General features: G+C 38.9%; 1 protein-coding gene across 1 annotated transcript in view; it reads left to right on the top strand.

The window, feature by feature from the left end:
- Positions 1-577: 577 nt before the first annotated feature.
- LOC149779143 (uncharacterized) overlaps positions 578-16,984 on the top strand; it is a 58,485-nt gene continuing 42,078 nt past the window's right edge. Inside the window, exons 1-2 of the mRNA XM_089938568.1 lie at positions 578-958; positions 9,406-9,512. The gene's annotated coding sequence lies outside the window, so the exon portion shown is untranslated. The remainder of the gene's footprint in view (positions 959-9,405; positions 9,513-16,984) is intronic.

Genomic DNA, 16,984 nt, shown 5'->3' with positions numbered 1-16,984 from the left:
CTTGTTGGCGTGCGCGCCCTGCATTTCACACAATATAAATCCATATTTATTTTATATTATTCTAATGGAAATCACTGACTTTTCTGCAACAAATAAACGAGAACCAGTTAAGCATCACGCAGCGCTACCAAATTCTGTTCGTATGATTATAATTGGACCATCTGGGAGTGGTAAGACACAGTTGTTAAGTTGTTACTTAATTTAATAATGAAGTGGATGAAGTGGGACAAGTTGCATTTGGTAGCACCAAGTGACGACGATCAACGATGCTACGAAGTGTTAAAAGATTTTAATGAAAGTGAAAAATCATTAAATGAAAACGGTGATGATGTTGTTGAATTTATAACTGACATTAATGAAGCGCCAAGTATTGATGATATTGATAGATTTATTAATAATTTAGTTGTTTACGATGATGTCATGTTGGATAAACAATTAAATCCTGCCAGGATATTTTCCAGAGGCAGACACAAAAACACTGATGTGATTTATGTAACCCAGTGATATACACAAATTCCTAAAGTGATCAGGGATAACTGTAATATTCTTGCTGTGTTTAACGGAGTTGATACACACACGTTACGAAATATACATCAGACTTGGTGCATGGTGATATGGATATAAATATGTTTAGAAATTTATTTAGTCAGGCGCAGTCAACCCCGCACGGATTTATAACGATAAATCTACATGATCCTCTAACACGGTATCGTGTCGGGTTAGATACGATTTTTGGATAATTTTTCGTATCTCGATAAAGACCCTAGTTTTCGAAAAAGGACGGAGGAAGCAGCAGGGAGGGCAACGACAACAAAGGGCAGCAACGACGGCGACAATTGCGTTTACATAAAGCGTCATTTCGGCATTTGGAACCTTTAGGATTCGCCCTCCATAAAGGGCTTATTTCGGCATTTGGAACCTTCTAAAAGTTGTAGGATTCACCCTCCCTGCTGCTCAGGTATTTCCTTTTTATTCCTACGAATTATATTTAAAAGGCATCCTAATTTTACGCGCTTACTTACGCTAGAGTCATATTGACTCCAATTCATATTTTAGTTTTCATAAACGTACCCGAAAAGGTCTAATTAAGTATATCTACTTAATATATGCACTTAAACACCTCAAACAAAAGCGAAGGCTCAAAAGAATTGATCAAAACGACAAAAAGACTGCCATATCAGTAGTAGCTAATTCTACCTATAGGGTAAGGGAGGAGGACAATGAGTGGAAAGGATTGGAATTTCACAGCTTTGTCTTTTGAAGTATTGCATATATGTAGCGTGATGTAGACCACTATTTATAGGAAAATGTTCCATGCCATGATTCAGTAATCTCAGTAAACACTGGAAAAAACGGAGAGATTCGAAAAAGTGTCTTTCCAATCTCACTTGAATTTTTCTGGACTGTAAATGTCGCATATGATACTAGATTTTCTAGAATATAATTTTATTTAAAAATGTTTTACACTAATGTTTAAATTAATCAGCGTTAATACATACGCTCTATCAATAATCAAATTTGTTCAATTCAAAGATACAGTCGCATGAGGTACAAATGAAACGATGAATGATGCTGATTACCGAAACTAAACAATTTATGAATCTCTTTGATGCATGTTCTAAAATGTTTCTCGTTCACTTATTTTTCACATCATGGTTAGAATATTTGAATTTAGACACATATTGCGAAAAGGTGAAGATGTGAAAAGAAATGCACAATATTACATATCCTTGATAACTGGGACAAGTTTTACTTGCTGCCACGTATTTAAAAATTGCACAGTCTTTTCATTCTAAATACTGACGATCCATGAATGTAACAACCAGACACGGTATATCTTTTGTACTGAATGAAATAATAACCTTCTCTATGTAACAGGGTCATTACACAACAATAAAGGAAGTTAGAATTTCTGCCACGATTCTGTAATGCATGATCAACTGAGGATTTCAGAGCCCTATTTTATGTACATTTACGAAGCATCAACTAAGTTGAAATAGGCGGTATACATAAAAACAATTTTTAGAAGATCACTTTTGCGAACGTGTATGTTTCTCTATTTAATTGTGTGCATGAAATATATTATATTTTGATCTCACCTTAAAGAAATGCCGCTGTCTAATCATAAAAGATGACTGCTTTTATTTCCAAAAAGATCTGCTAACGAAATCTCGCAAGTTACGTGACAGGTGTCAAAATGATCTTAGGTCATATATATATATATATATATATATATATATATATATATATATATATATAAGTAACTACCTGCAGTTATGTAATACAATCATGCGGCACGTATGAACCTGTTGATATGTTTATCATTGCAAGATGTGAAAATACAGACTCTGCAGTAAATACGATTCTCTCTCTCTCTCTCTCTCTCTCTCTCATAAAATGTATGTACGTAGAATAGTCGATTTTAATAGAACTATCTGCTAAGACGTACAAAATTGTGCAAAAATATTGATTCTCGTACAGTGTGACTAAGTATCGTTCGTATATGTTGCATCTCTACTTTTCCTCGAAGGCTGTTTTTCGTCTGAATCCAGTAGCCTTGATATAACTTAAATAAATAGCATCTCAGTTCTTGTGTAAAATACAGCAAGCTAAACCGATAGTTATTATGATATCTTTTTGTCAAACTGCGTTAAATACGATGATGGCTGTGGGGTGGGGGTGAAGGTATCTGCAAAAGCTGTACTCGATATTCTTGGAAAGTTATATAATAATAATTAGAAAAAGAAGATGAAGACGAAAACGACGACGACGACGACGACGAAGAAGAAGAAGAATGGTACTAATTATCATAATTAATGCTGTGGATTTATGATAATATTAAACTAGGTGAAATCTCATGTGCATTGTATCAAGTATAGAGGAAAAAGGTGTAAATATGTTTAAAGCAAATCATTTTAAGTTATTATAAATGGAAACCACAGTGGATAACATTTAACTACAAACTGTCATATCTAATCTACAGATCACCTACGTTAGTAATGATGCAAATACAAATGCATCGTTTTGAAAAGTATGGATATGTCCTATTGCTTTCTTTCTCTTAACAACAAGCAGAAAATACCGGAATCATATAAACAATCATATAATAGCTTTGTTGTTTTTTAGCAAGGGTTTTGTATGTTATATATAGCTCACAGAAATGGGGCATCAAATTTAGCAGCCCTTCATCAAAGGGATATGTTTGCAATAACATCCATAACCCATCAGTGGAAATTACAAACACAGAAAGAAAGGAATCTAACAATTGACTCCTTCATAATAAAGGCATAGTATAAAGGAGACTTTTAAAAACAGATTACCAGTCTCTTGGAAATTGGAAAAGCAATACCATCTTGGACAGAATATTGAATGCAGAACTAATCAAATAAAACAACATTATTATTATAGTTGGTCGAAACGATATTCGTGATGGACGGAAACAGTTGAAAATTTGAACAGATTTTTACATACATACATACATACATACATACATACATGCATGCATGCATCCATGCATACATACATACATACATACATACATACATACATACATCCATACATACATACATGCATGCATATATACATACATACATACTTACATGCATGCATGCATGCATCCATACATACATACATACATACATACTTACATGCATGCATGCATACATACATGCATGCATGCATGCATCCATGCATGCATACATACATACATACATACATGCATGCATGCATCCATACATACATACATACATACATACATACATACATACATGCATGCATATATACATGCATACATACTTACATGCATGCATGCATACATACATGCATCCATGCATACATACATACATACATACATATACACAAACATTCAGAATACAGTGAATATAGACTGGGCAACTATATTAAAATTGGTGTGTAATTACTCTAGGATATATCACAAGATAACTTAATTTTTTATACAGAAGGTGGATGAATTTCAACGTTCAAATACAGTACTCTGCGCATGATTTGTGGTGTAATTTAGTCATTTCTGTAAACAGTATGCCACAGCTTCAGTGACTAAACCTTAAATAAGTCACTCTGTAATTTAACCTTCACATTAAAGTTCATTGATATCTGACTATAAAAGTAATCCGGATAGACAAATGTCGCTTTATTGTCAATCAGCTAAACAGAACACAGTGAATAGAGACTGAACAACTATGTTAAAATAGTCATGCAATAGGTAGGATGCTGACAATATAACTTATTTCTTTTATCTCAGAAGGTCAATAAATTTCAGTGTTATAATATAGAACCCTGCACATGATTTGTGGTGTATTTTAGTCAGTGATTCATCGATGTAAAGAGCATGTCGTAACTTGAGTGACAAAATCCTTAAATACATCATTCTATCATATGACCATCAGACCAAAGTTCATCGATATCTGATTATAAAAGAAATCCGGATCGTTTCTTCCTAAAATAATATCAACGGACGGTTCGGTACTATTTGAATCATTTTAACAAGCATTCAAGATATTCTGGACCTGAGAAAAGGTCCAGTTCAGGTTTATTCCTGTTATTGTGCATTCTGTGCATTCCATCATTATATCCTTATCTAGCTTTTTAAAAAGTAATTAATGGTAAGCAAGAGAGATATCCTTACGAAGCATACTTTTGGGTAGTTTGGACCAGAAGCTCGAAATTCAGAATCCTCTATCTTACAGTCACTTATTTATTCCAAAATACAATTACTATTACGTATTTTACAGGTGCATTTTTTATACTTAAACAACATGCAAGGATTTTACAGATCGCCTTTATGTTTTAAATTTTATTGGCAATATTTGTGTGTTTCATATAGTTTTTCAAATTTAGTTTTGTTGGCATTTATTGCCATTCCTTAGCATAATTTAATATTGCTGCCAAAGATTATATTTGCAATGGAGGTGAATTTTTGTATACACACTTTCAACTCATCGTGCTTTTCAATAGAATCCTGAAGTCCTAGTTGAATAGTTTTTTTATTAAGGTGTTTGGGTCAAGGAGAGATAAGTATCTTCGCACAGTGTATATTGGTACTGTTAATGGTTTTACGCGAGACCTCTGCCTGTCAATGCAACGGAATGCCCAGATTGGAGGATATAATTTATCCTAATCGTGAAAAAACAGGTTGATGTAATATAATAAACTTCTAGAATTCACGTTTTTACACGAATAGAAAAAGCAAGGCTGTACTTAAATTTGATGATTACCATGATAGTGGTGATAGTGACTCGTAGAATAATAACACTGATTCTACTGTTATATTTACTACCACCAATGTCACGAGCTAATATAACTGTTCTTATCATTGTTATTAGTGAATACACCAGATAAATATGTTAATAATCATCATGAAAGCTACTTCTACATCTACCGATTCTACTGATCAATAAAATATTATTTTTACAGGTCCTCATAAAAATACTTCGTTGTCGGACTTCAACTAAAACTAGCTCACTTTTTAGCCTTCTCGATTTAAATCAGTTAAGTGAACCCATGCCACAACCAGATTATGACATTAATGCAGTCATAACAGTGTTGTTATTCTTGTTGGTTTCACGTCATTGTTCAATACGCAGTAGGCTATAAATAACAGCCAGTATATCTCTTGCAAGGTGAACCCAGAAAACCTGATAAACACCACCGACCCACGGGAAGTTACTCTCTCATACCCACATGCCCACAGTGGCCGAGTCCGAGACTCGAACCGACGCGAACGGATGTGAGATGGCAGTGATTGGTAAAGACGAGCGTTTTAGACGAATCCGCTACCCAGGCCTCCGACATGACAATGAAATAACTGTAACATTAAGCGAGTACTTCACCGTAATATTCATCTTTGGTGGAACTATGGAATAAAAAGATATTACTGAATATTTCTAATTTATATTAAAGCTGTCCCGAGTTACATGACATAAATTTGCTTTTAAAGACAAGACAACCATACCTGCATTTTTGGGGGATATGTTTAACGTAGCTTTAAGAATGTTTCAGTCATATCGCTACGATGTCTGCAGTGTTGCCGTTTAAAGTGATGCATTGCACTGGGACATAATACCGCAGGCATGTAGCGTGCTGTCCCACCCGGTCACATTATCCTGACACCATGTCGACCAATCCTAACACTAACCTCTTAATGAGCACCAAGCGAAGGCTCTGTTAGCACCATTTTTGTAAGTCTTTGGTATGACTCAGCCGGGGATCGAACCTACGTCCTCCCTCATCCGAAGCGGTCGCTCTAACCACTAGGCCACAGGAGCGGTCAAACAACCTTGCCTGGTATATCTACACATGATAAATATATATGTATTTTACCACAAAATGAACACCATATAATAGGCCATCGGCCGATATAACAAAATATAATACAATTAAATATAATGTGCGCTTTGCATTAAAGACGTTAAATATGGCATTCATCATGAGTATAGATACATAATTTCCAATAATCGGTGCATTATTTTATAAAGATGACACTACCTCTAACTATATTATTCACCATTCGTCTGAGTTATTAAAGATACTCTATGGCGAAAAAAAAAGCCGAATTGATGTAGTAAGAAAGATTTATTATAATTAATATATTGTTATGACGCATTAGGGATACAACTTTTCTACAGACGGAAAGAGATAATAAACTTCAATGAAGTATTGCGTTCTAGTATGTTCGTGAGCTGGACAAACACAAACAAAATGGAATTCATCTTCACCCAAATAACCATTATTTTTCTAGCATACTCCATACCACCTATTATTTCTCTCAATCATGCTATGGGGGGCTCCGAGTGACCCAGTGGTCTAAAGCGCTGTCCGTTACGGATCACTGCCATCTCACCTCTGTCTGCGTGGGTTCGAGTTTCGAATTCAGCCAATGTGGGTATGTGAGAAAGCTTGCCAGTAGCTTCTCGTGGGTCGGTGGTTCTTTCCGGGGTTTCCCTGGCTCTTCCTCCACCATTAATACTGGCCGCCATGTATAACCCTATCGTGTGCTGAAAAATGGCGTTAAACCCTACAACAACAACAACAATCCCGCTATGTCTACCTGTCTCTATTTTCAGCGTATGTGCTGAGCGTCCAAATTTGATAAGTAGTTTCAAAAGAAAATGCTATTAATCCACATTAAAGGTATTTTCCGGTCCTAATTTCGCTTTGTAATCATATCGTACCCATATTTATGTTAGTTGTTAATATCACTTTGCCAGTTTTGTAGTCTTGAGTCCCTAATTAAATAATAATTCTGTGATCGTCCAGTCTAGCCTACAATCACTCTCAAAAGTTTAAACGGCAAACCTGTTTTAATTTATCTTACTGACTACCAAAAGTTTCTTTTTCTTTTTCCTTCTCTCAAATCAAGGTGGAACACGCAGCTCATTATGTTTAATGTTGTCTAGGGGGGAGGGGATTGGGGTCTTCATGTCGTTTTACATGGCAACTTTGAAAGCAAGGAACCGGTTTATTATCGTGCAGTGTTTTTTATATAATGAATGTTATGAGAGGTCTGCGACATTTTGTCAGAACTAGATTTAAGTGGGCAAAATAATAAATACGATTCTGACAAATGGACGGTTAGTACAGACGCTGTACAGTTTGTATTGCTTATGAAAGGTAGGCTGTTTACGCTTGCTTATCCCGTGCTGTGTGCAGTTTTGGTTTCTGACCAATTTTATCAGTCAACCGCGAACGTATAATTTGTATAGCGGGATATGAGTTCATTCTAAGTGTGGGTAACCTTCACTTTAATCGAAACATTCACGTCACGTCAACAACAAATACGGTTCAACCTATGGCAGAAATGAAGCCTGTTCCCTGTCAATGTACCGACAGAAAATGGGTTTGGTCATTGCCGCTGTCAGAAGATCATATTACACATAAGTGAATAATGACATGTCAGAAATCAGCCGAGCTCATGTATCTGTTCTCAAGCAAATGAATAATGGAAGTCCCATTCCTCATTTTTCCTTTGATTCTCTACAGTTTGTGCATAACAATTATTACATCTAGTTTCCTCCAGTACTTTAATTTTAAACAGTGATCAGATATCAGACTAACTATGAGAACTAAATGTTATATTTGTAAAGAAAATAAATTCTCATATTTCCATGACAATTGCAAAGATGCATATGCCGAGTTAGCTATGTCGAGAATGTTGTACTCGCAAAAGGGGGAGAATGTAAATAAGAATTCTGGAAATTAAGGCATTGCTAACGTCGTTAAACTCAGAACTTGAAGAACTGGCACTACGGTACTTATTATGTTCTTGGCAGCCAATCAATGACATAAATGAGCAAGGAAAACGATGATAAAGTACACACTAATAAATATATTTGCTGAATGTTCACGTAAAAGAGTCCGTAAAGAATTGCCAAAATACAAACACTGCTTAAAACGACATTCTTATGGAAACATATATACAGACGAACGGACATACATACATACATACATACATACAAGTGTATGCGTATATGTATAGGTATGTGTGTATCTATGTACATATATGCATGCGTGAATGTATATATGCATGTGCGTATATATATATATATATATATATATATATATATATATATATATATATATATATAGGTATGTTCACACACACATACACACATGTGTATGTGTGTGTATAGATATATGTATGTATGTAAGGGATAGATAGATAGATAGATAGATGCATGCATGCATGCATACATACATACATACATACATACATACATACATACATACATACATATGAGTGTGTGTGTGTGTGTGTGAGATTGTGTGTGTGTATATGTGAAACGTGTATTTATCTATGTAAGTTGAGGTTGGAGCCATATTACGTCAAGGGTTATTAATCCCAAAATTTCACAGAGATTAGTACACGATTGTTTGTATTTATATAATTGATCTTGTAATTGCGTTTTTTGATGATGCATTTCTCTTGTTTATGTTCTCGATTTTATGTTGTGTCTCATAATCTTGCAATATGTATAATCCGTATTTGTATTGGCCTGATGTAATCTCTGCAGAAGAGGAAATGAAGTCATTAATTAAGTCATAAATAAAAGCACACACGGACGCATACATGAATACAAACATATATACGTGCATACAAAAACGCATACATGAATACAAACATATATACGTGCATACAAAAACGCATACATGAATACAAACATATATACGTGCATACATTTGTCATCAAGGAAGAAATAAATATATAGTTGAAATTGTACAGGTTTTTCATTCCTTTTCGTTAATATTTTAAAGTTAATGTTCAGCACATAACAATACAGACGTAACACCATTTTTGAAGTATTATTATCATCAAGCAGTTGTTCAAAGATCAGTGCCATGCTACGCCAAATGCTAGTTGGCTCTAACTACATATTTGTATGATTGCAGGTATTGAGACAGGTGGACAACTTGTGGATACATTACGAAATCGTGATCAGTTTGAAGAGTTTACTTTCTGCAGAGGTTACACGATGTATTTGTAAAGAATATATAAAGTGAGTAAATACATCTACTTGTGATACGTCTTTGAATAAATCACGTCTGTTAGGTTTTGTTTGTCACATATACAGCCGGCAAACTTGTAAATAGATACATACAGAATGGTTAATGAAAATGGCCGTTTATTACCTGAACAACCATCCAATACTTCCCATAGCGGAGATTGACCTTATATTTAAGTCAGTATAAGAACACAGTGGATGATCAACTGCAGATAAAAAGTGCTAACTCAACGTCCTGTGCCATACAGATTTATCTATTCTCCATTTAATTTACTGTATATGTTACATTAGTAGTATAATGGGACACTTTACGTACAATGGGAATTAGCATTAAAAACACCCTTGGGACACTTTACGTACAATGGAAATTTAACATGGAGAAAAATCGTGGGACACTTTACGTACAAGGGGAATTAACATGGGAATAAATCGTGGGATACTATACGTACAAGGGGAATTTAACATGGGAATAAATCGTGGGATACTATACGTACAAGGGGAATTTAACATGGGATTTTTTTTTAAAAAAGTTTTTTTTAAAATTTAAATTTAAATTTAAATTTAAAAAAGGGGTAGGCAATTCAAAGACTATCTCTTTTCGAGAACTATGGCTGGCCCTGAAAAGGGCCTTTGGGTTTATGTTAATATGCCCTTAACATAGAGGGCATTTGCGACATCTTCTTTTCCTCAAACTTCGTCTTACAGCAGGGCCATACATCAGAGTCCTTTTGAGGCAACCTTGTCTCTCTATATAGACTCTTCTTATCCACAGGCTGCTGTTGGTCCTGTAGACAACGGTCCACTTGGATCGGACATACATGAGCATGTCCGTCCTGAACATCATTGTTGACACAAGGGTTGAAGATTCAACGTCGGTCCACATGTTGAGGCTCCGAGAATAGGTGAATCAATGCAGTGAACGGCGCTTATTTATAGGGACAGAAAGGATTGAAACGGATTGAGTTCATTCACCAATCCGAACACGCGTTACAGAATTCAGTCAGCCCGCATCCAATCCGAAGAGAGCAGTCTGTGACGTCACGTAGTCAATATAGATTCGCTAGCGCTTGTGTGCAGTCAATCTATGCGATAGTGATTCAACATGACGGAAACTCAGAAAACGATCCAGTGGGGTGCACCAGCAGGGGAGACCGCCCAAGGGAACCCGAACTTACTTTCAGAAGAGGTGAATTGGGATTTTGTGGATTTTCTCTCCTCGCAAGAATTTGTTCCGGAACCTTCGTTACCTTCTTCATTACCGCAAGTGGAGAATTTTAGACAGAGACAGAAAGAAGAATTGGAGAAATTTATACAACGACAAAAAGGAAGCGGAACAGGCTTTTCTCCTACAGCAACAGCAGCAAGAAGAAGAGGTAAGAAAAAAACAACAGCAAGAAGAAGTAGCAGCAAAGAAACAAGAGGGTGAAAATCAAACGGTCACGGTACTGTTGGACATTTTAGCGGAGTTAAGAAGTCTGAAACAAATGTATCAGACTTCTTTATCACGAACGAAGAGAATACGACCTTCCCGAGCCAAACATGTCAACCCTGTGACTAAGCCTACCGTACCACCCTTAGTGATTTCAACCCAATCATTATCATCATCATCATCAACATTACGCAGTCCAGAAGTAGGCCTTGGTCGTGGCAAAGGCTTAAGGCAGTTAAAATTGATTGCTTAAACTCACCCCTACACCATGAAAAAAGGCCCTTTTCAGGGCCACCCACATTTCTCGAAAAGAAATACAATTTCAATTTGCCAATAACTCAGAAAAACTCACCCATGTTACCCTTATAGTACGTGTCTGTGTATGAGTGCGTGAGTGTAGCTTCTTATTTTAAAATCAAAACTCAAAGACTCTTACCTTATATCATTCATTTATTCTTTTCTCCATTTTTTTACAATCCAATTCACAATTCACAACACATCACTTTAATAAAAAGTTCATTGATTTCTTCTTTTCTCCTTGTTTAGTCTCTCTGTTATTTGAATTTCTTCACCGTCACACTCTTTTCCTCTTCTTCCTCTTCGCTTTCTTCCCTTCTTCTTTTTTTCTCCTGTTTCTTTTTCTTCACCTGTCTTCTTTCTTCCTCAGAAGAATCCCTCTCTTCCTCTGAAGAATCCCTCTCTTCTTCTGAACAATTCCTCTTTTCTTCTGACTCCTCTTGTTTCTTTTTTGGGCAATCTGGAGACCAATGTCCTTTTTCTTTACAATAATAACAGGTATCTTGACTTTTGTCTTTTTTATCCCCTGTTTTTTTTCTTTTTTGACGGTCTGGACACTCTGAAGACCAATGCCGTTTCTTCTGACAGATATAGCAAGTATCTTGACTTTTATCTCTAAAGGAAGGAGAGTAGTCCGTAGGCTGGTCTGAAGAGAATTTTCTAATGACCCCTCGCAAAGCTCTGACGAAACGTTCCATCTGGTCAGTCTCTTCCATCGTTGTGTTCGGCTTGAGAGTGAAATGAATAGTGAAAGGACAAGACACACACCCTTTTATATACGCTGGTCTGCTATGACTATAAAGTAGTTTATGGTGTTTGAACTTGAGTCATTTGACTTTTTGCTTTCAAGATGAAACGATCCCATTCATTCGAGAAGAAAGAAGAAGAAAGTAAGAGGCAGAAACGTGATCTATCGCCTCGTACCAGGGCTGAAATCTTGGCACAAATTCATGCCAGTGATTTTGAAGAGGACATGAGTGAACCAGAATCCGAACCCTCTAAAACAAGTTCACCACCCTTAGTCAACCCTGAAAAGTACTATTCCATTCGAGAGACGGAAAAGCGCTCCTCTAGAAAATTTAGAACCACGGCTTACAAATACACGGTGAAGTTTAAAGATTTCAAGGCTGAAGTGCCGTTAGAGAAAGCAGAAGTGTTCATCACTGAGGTGTGGGATTCTTTGCTCACCACACTCAAGCGACAATGTCAACCCAAAGAAGACGATCGTTTGAGACTTTCCATACAACACGACGGTTTGAAATCCCCTGTTTGGATCGAGTTTAGCACCCCTGCAGAATTGACTGCTTCCAAAGTCATGGACAAGATTCAACACGTACAACAATCTAATGATCAGTTTGACATCACCGATGGTAAAGCCACACTGGACATGACCCACGTCTCTCCTCCTCAAGGGACAGGACGCAAAAAGATGTTATTGGTGGACGACCTTCGCAACACCAAAAAGAGTCTCGTCCGAATTAACAACTCTCATGACCAGATGTGTTTAGCACGTGCCATCGTGGTGGGACGAACCTATGCCGACAAGAACGACACGGTAGAATGGAAAAGAACCTGGAACACTATTCAACGTTCCCATCGAGCCAAGCAACGAAACGAAGCAGAACTCCTGTTGCAACAAGCTGGCCTGTCCAAAGACACACCCTGTGGCATTCCTGAGATGCAAAAATTGCAAGATGCCCTAGCTCCACGCTACACCTTGAAAGTGCACCCTCAAGAAGTGCGCGGACCTTTGTTGTTTCGAGGCCAAGACTTTAAGGACGGAAAATACATTCATGTCTATTATCACGATGAACATTTCGATACCATTACCAGTATCACCGGATTCCTGAAATACGGTTATTACTGTGAGAAATGTGACCATGGTTATAACAATCGAGAGCAACACAAGCATTGTGGATCGAAATGCACAGGATGTTTGGCCTCTTCACCCTGTCTGAGCGAAGAACCAGTGCCTTGTTTCACTTGTCTGCGCACGTTTGTCAGCCCTACCTGTTACCAACAACATCTGAAAACGCAAGGTTCACAGAAGAAATGCGCTTGTCAACTGCTGAGATTGTGCTCTACGTGTGGACAAGGCATACGTACCAATAGTGTCAAGGCACACGTATGTTCAGGAAAGAAAAGATGTCACATTTGTCACCACATCGTGGACTTGGAACACCAATGTTACGTGCAAAAATACCAACCCCCACCAGAGAAAGAGGACGGTCACAAGAAGAAAGGCAATTTCATCTTTTTCGATTTCGAATGCATGCAAGAAACCGGCATTCACATTCCTAATTTCTGCGTGGCTCATCGAGCGTGCGAGAAGTGCATTCAAGAACCTATCTTCAGTCATTGCCCTCACTGCAGCAAGATACCCGGAGGGCGTGAAAAAATCTTTCGGGGACCCAACACGTTAGCCGATTTTGCCCAATGGGTCTTAGACCCCATCGACAAGACGTGGAGCCAAGAGGACATCGAACGTTACCGAGATTGTCATCGCCATGCCACAGTGATGGCTCACAATTTCTCCGGATACGATGGACAGTTTCTTTTGAGGTACTATACGGAACAAGGCACCGAACGTCCTAAAGTCACTTTGAACGGAGCCAAAATCATTTTCATGCAAGTGGGACAAGTACAGTTTAAAGATTCGATGAGCTATTTGGCCATGCCTTTGAGTCGAATGCCTAAAACGTTTGGAATGACAGAAATGGCTAAAGGGTACTTTCCACACTTTTTCAATACGGAAGCCAATCAACACGCCGTTCTACCCCATTTACCTGAGGCTCACTATTACGACCCCGACAACATGCGTACCGAACAACGAGAAGCTTTCTACGCTTGGTACCAGGCTCACGCCTCGGACCCTTTCGACTTTCAGGAAGAAATGCTAAAGTATTGTCGTTCCGACGTGGACATTTTACGACGTTGCTGTGGAAAATTTCGAGAACTGTTCATGGAACACGGAGGGGTCGATCCTTTGAAAGAAGCTTGCACCATTGCCAAAGCGTGTTCCTTAGTGTATCGACAACGATTCATGCCTGAAAACACCGTGGCTGTCATCAGTCCTCAAACGACCCACTTTGTCAAACGTCAATACTCGGTCAAAGCCCTACGCTGGTTACATTACTTGTGCGACAAGGAAGACAAGTGGATTCAGCATGCCCGCAACGGAGGGGGCGAAAAGACCATCGGAACATATTCGGTAGATGGCTGGGACTTAGAAAACCCGAAGATCGTGTACGAGTTTAACGGTTGCTTATTTCACGGATGTCCCGTCTGCTACCCTGACCGTGACACTAAAAATCAGTTTTTACAACGGACCATGGAAGACCTGTACCAGGACACTTGTCAGCGACGCTTGAAGTTAGAACAGCAAGGATACCAAGTGGTGGAAATGTGGGAACACGAATACGATCACCGCTTGAAAATCGATCCCGAGTTTAAACGTGTCGTGGAAAGTTACAAGCTGATGGACCCCCTGAACCCGAGGGATAGTTTGTACGGAGGAAGGACCAATGCCACCTGTTTGCTGTACCAAGCCGACGAAGAGAAAGCAGAAGAAATCAAATACTTGGATGTGTGTTCGCTGTATCCCTACGTGTGCAAATATTGTCACTTTCCTACAGGGCACCCGCGATTGCTGACGGAACACATCGACCTGGTCAACATTCGACAATACGAAGGCTTGATCAAGTGCAAAGTTTTGCCTCCCACGAACCTCTACCATCCCGTCTTACCTCACCATTGTCAAGGCAAACTGATGTTTCCCTTGTGCCGTACTTGTGCCGAAACGTGCAACCAAGACCAGCCTTGTCAGCACACCCAGGAAGAACGGGCCTTGACGGGAACCTGGGTCAGCGTAGAATTGTTCAAAGCTATGGACATGGGATACCAACTGTTAGAAGTGTACGAAATTTGCCACTTTCCCAAGACACAACAATACCGCAAGGGTGATCCCAGTCAGAAAGGCATTTTCGCCGACTACGTGGATGCCTTTTTGAAACTGAAGCAAGAAGCCAGCGGCTATCCTTCCTGGTGTCACACTCCCCAAGACCAAATACAATTCAAAGAGAAATACTACGAACAAGAAGGCATCACTTTAGACCACATCGAGAAAAACGAAGGCAGGCGATCGTTTGCCAAAGTGATGTTAAATTGCTTGTGGGGTAAAATGGCACAACGACCGTGTTTACCCAAGACGGAATATTTGACAGAACCTTCCCGCTACTTCCAGATGATTCACGACAAAACCAAGTACATGAAACACGTGGACGTCGTTCGAGAGAATTTGATCTTGGTCAATTACGAAGAAGATCTGGACTTTGTGCAAGACGACCCTTTTGGAAATGTCATCATTGCGGCTTACGTGACAGCCCATGCTCGCTTAAAATTGTACGAAGCTTTAGAACTGTTAGAAGAACGCGTCCTGTACTTTGACACGGACAGTTGCATTTACATCCATCACCCGATTCAACATCACCCTAACATCGAAGGAGACCGTTTAGGAGCCTGGACAGACGAGCATCCCGACGACAAGATTCTAAGTTTCGTCAGTGGCGGTCCCAAAAATTACGGCTACGAATACCGGGACAAACAAGGAGAAGTGCACATGACGTGCAAAGTGAAAGGACTGACTCTGAATTATCGTACCAGTCGAGTGGTCAATTTTGGGGTATTGAAAGAAGCCTTGCAATCGGGAGAGGATGGAAACTTTAAAGTGACCACTTACCAACCGAACAAGATTGTACGTTTACCCACTCACCACATCGTCAGTCGACCCCTGGAAAAAGTCTATCAAATCGTGTACCAGAAGCGAGTTCGACTTCCCAATCATTTCACCTTACCGTACGGTCACATCGGTATTGGTCTGTATATAAAAAAGGAACCCTAGGCAAGATCGATAGTTCATTGGGACTACCAAGACCGAGCGAACAAGATGAATACTTTGAAAAAGACATCGTTCCAGTTTGGGGATTGTAAAAAAGCTGTATGGATAAGACCCATGCATTGCGACGGAAAATGTCCGGAAGGAAACTGCGATTGTCCATGTGGTTACCATTGTAATTGCGTAACGGAGTTTGCAGACGAGTGCGATTGTGAGCCTTGCGATGGGACCGATGCTGTACGTTGTGACCTGAGCGATGCCGTAAAGCATCATGGGAACTTTGTTCTCACTACCCCTGTCATGGAAAGTGATGCTGTGCGTGTCAAACCTGAGGGATGCGAAAGCGATGCTGCTCGTCCTCTTGGACATTTTACTGGGTTTCGTTTTAAAGGGGAATGTCGACCTTCACGTTTACCTCCCTACGGATGTCATCCAGCCCTGAGCAAACTCCTGCCCATGTCACTCAACCCTCATCGAAACGAACCTGTGAAAAACGAATATTCGTTTCCTGTGCGTTTGTCGGAATACTGCGACTTTGAAAATCGTCTTCAATCGTTCAAAGGAAAATGGCCTAAGTATCTGGGAGGACCGACCCCCGAAGAATTAGCCAGAGCCGGATTTTTCTACTTGGGCGAAGGAGATAAAGTCAAGTGCTTCAGTTGCAGTGTGTCACTTCACCACTGGGAACCGCAAGATTCGGCCTACGTAGAACATGCTCGATGGTCACCGAATTGTCATTACTTACCTTTAGTGGGACCGAGACATTGAAGTAACTTTTTTACCATAATCATCTGTTCATGGATACTTTACAAGAGAACATTCGTGCTTTGCCTGTGGAGTTGAGAG

Source organism: Sinohyriopsis cumingii, chromosome 17 (genome assembly GCF_028554795.1).
Source record: "Sinohyriopsis cumingii isolate HCF-2022 chromosome 17, ASM2855479v2, whole genome shotgun sequence".
Taxonomy (NCBI): domain Eukaryota; kingdom Metazoa; phylum Mollusca; class Bivalvia; order Unionida; family Unionidae; genus Sinohyriopsis; species Sinohyriopsis cumingii.
This window is presented reverse-complemented; position numbering and strand designations above follow the sequence as displayed.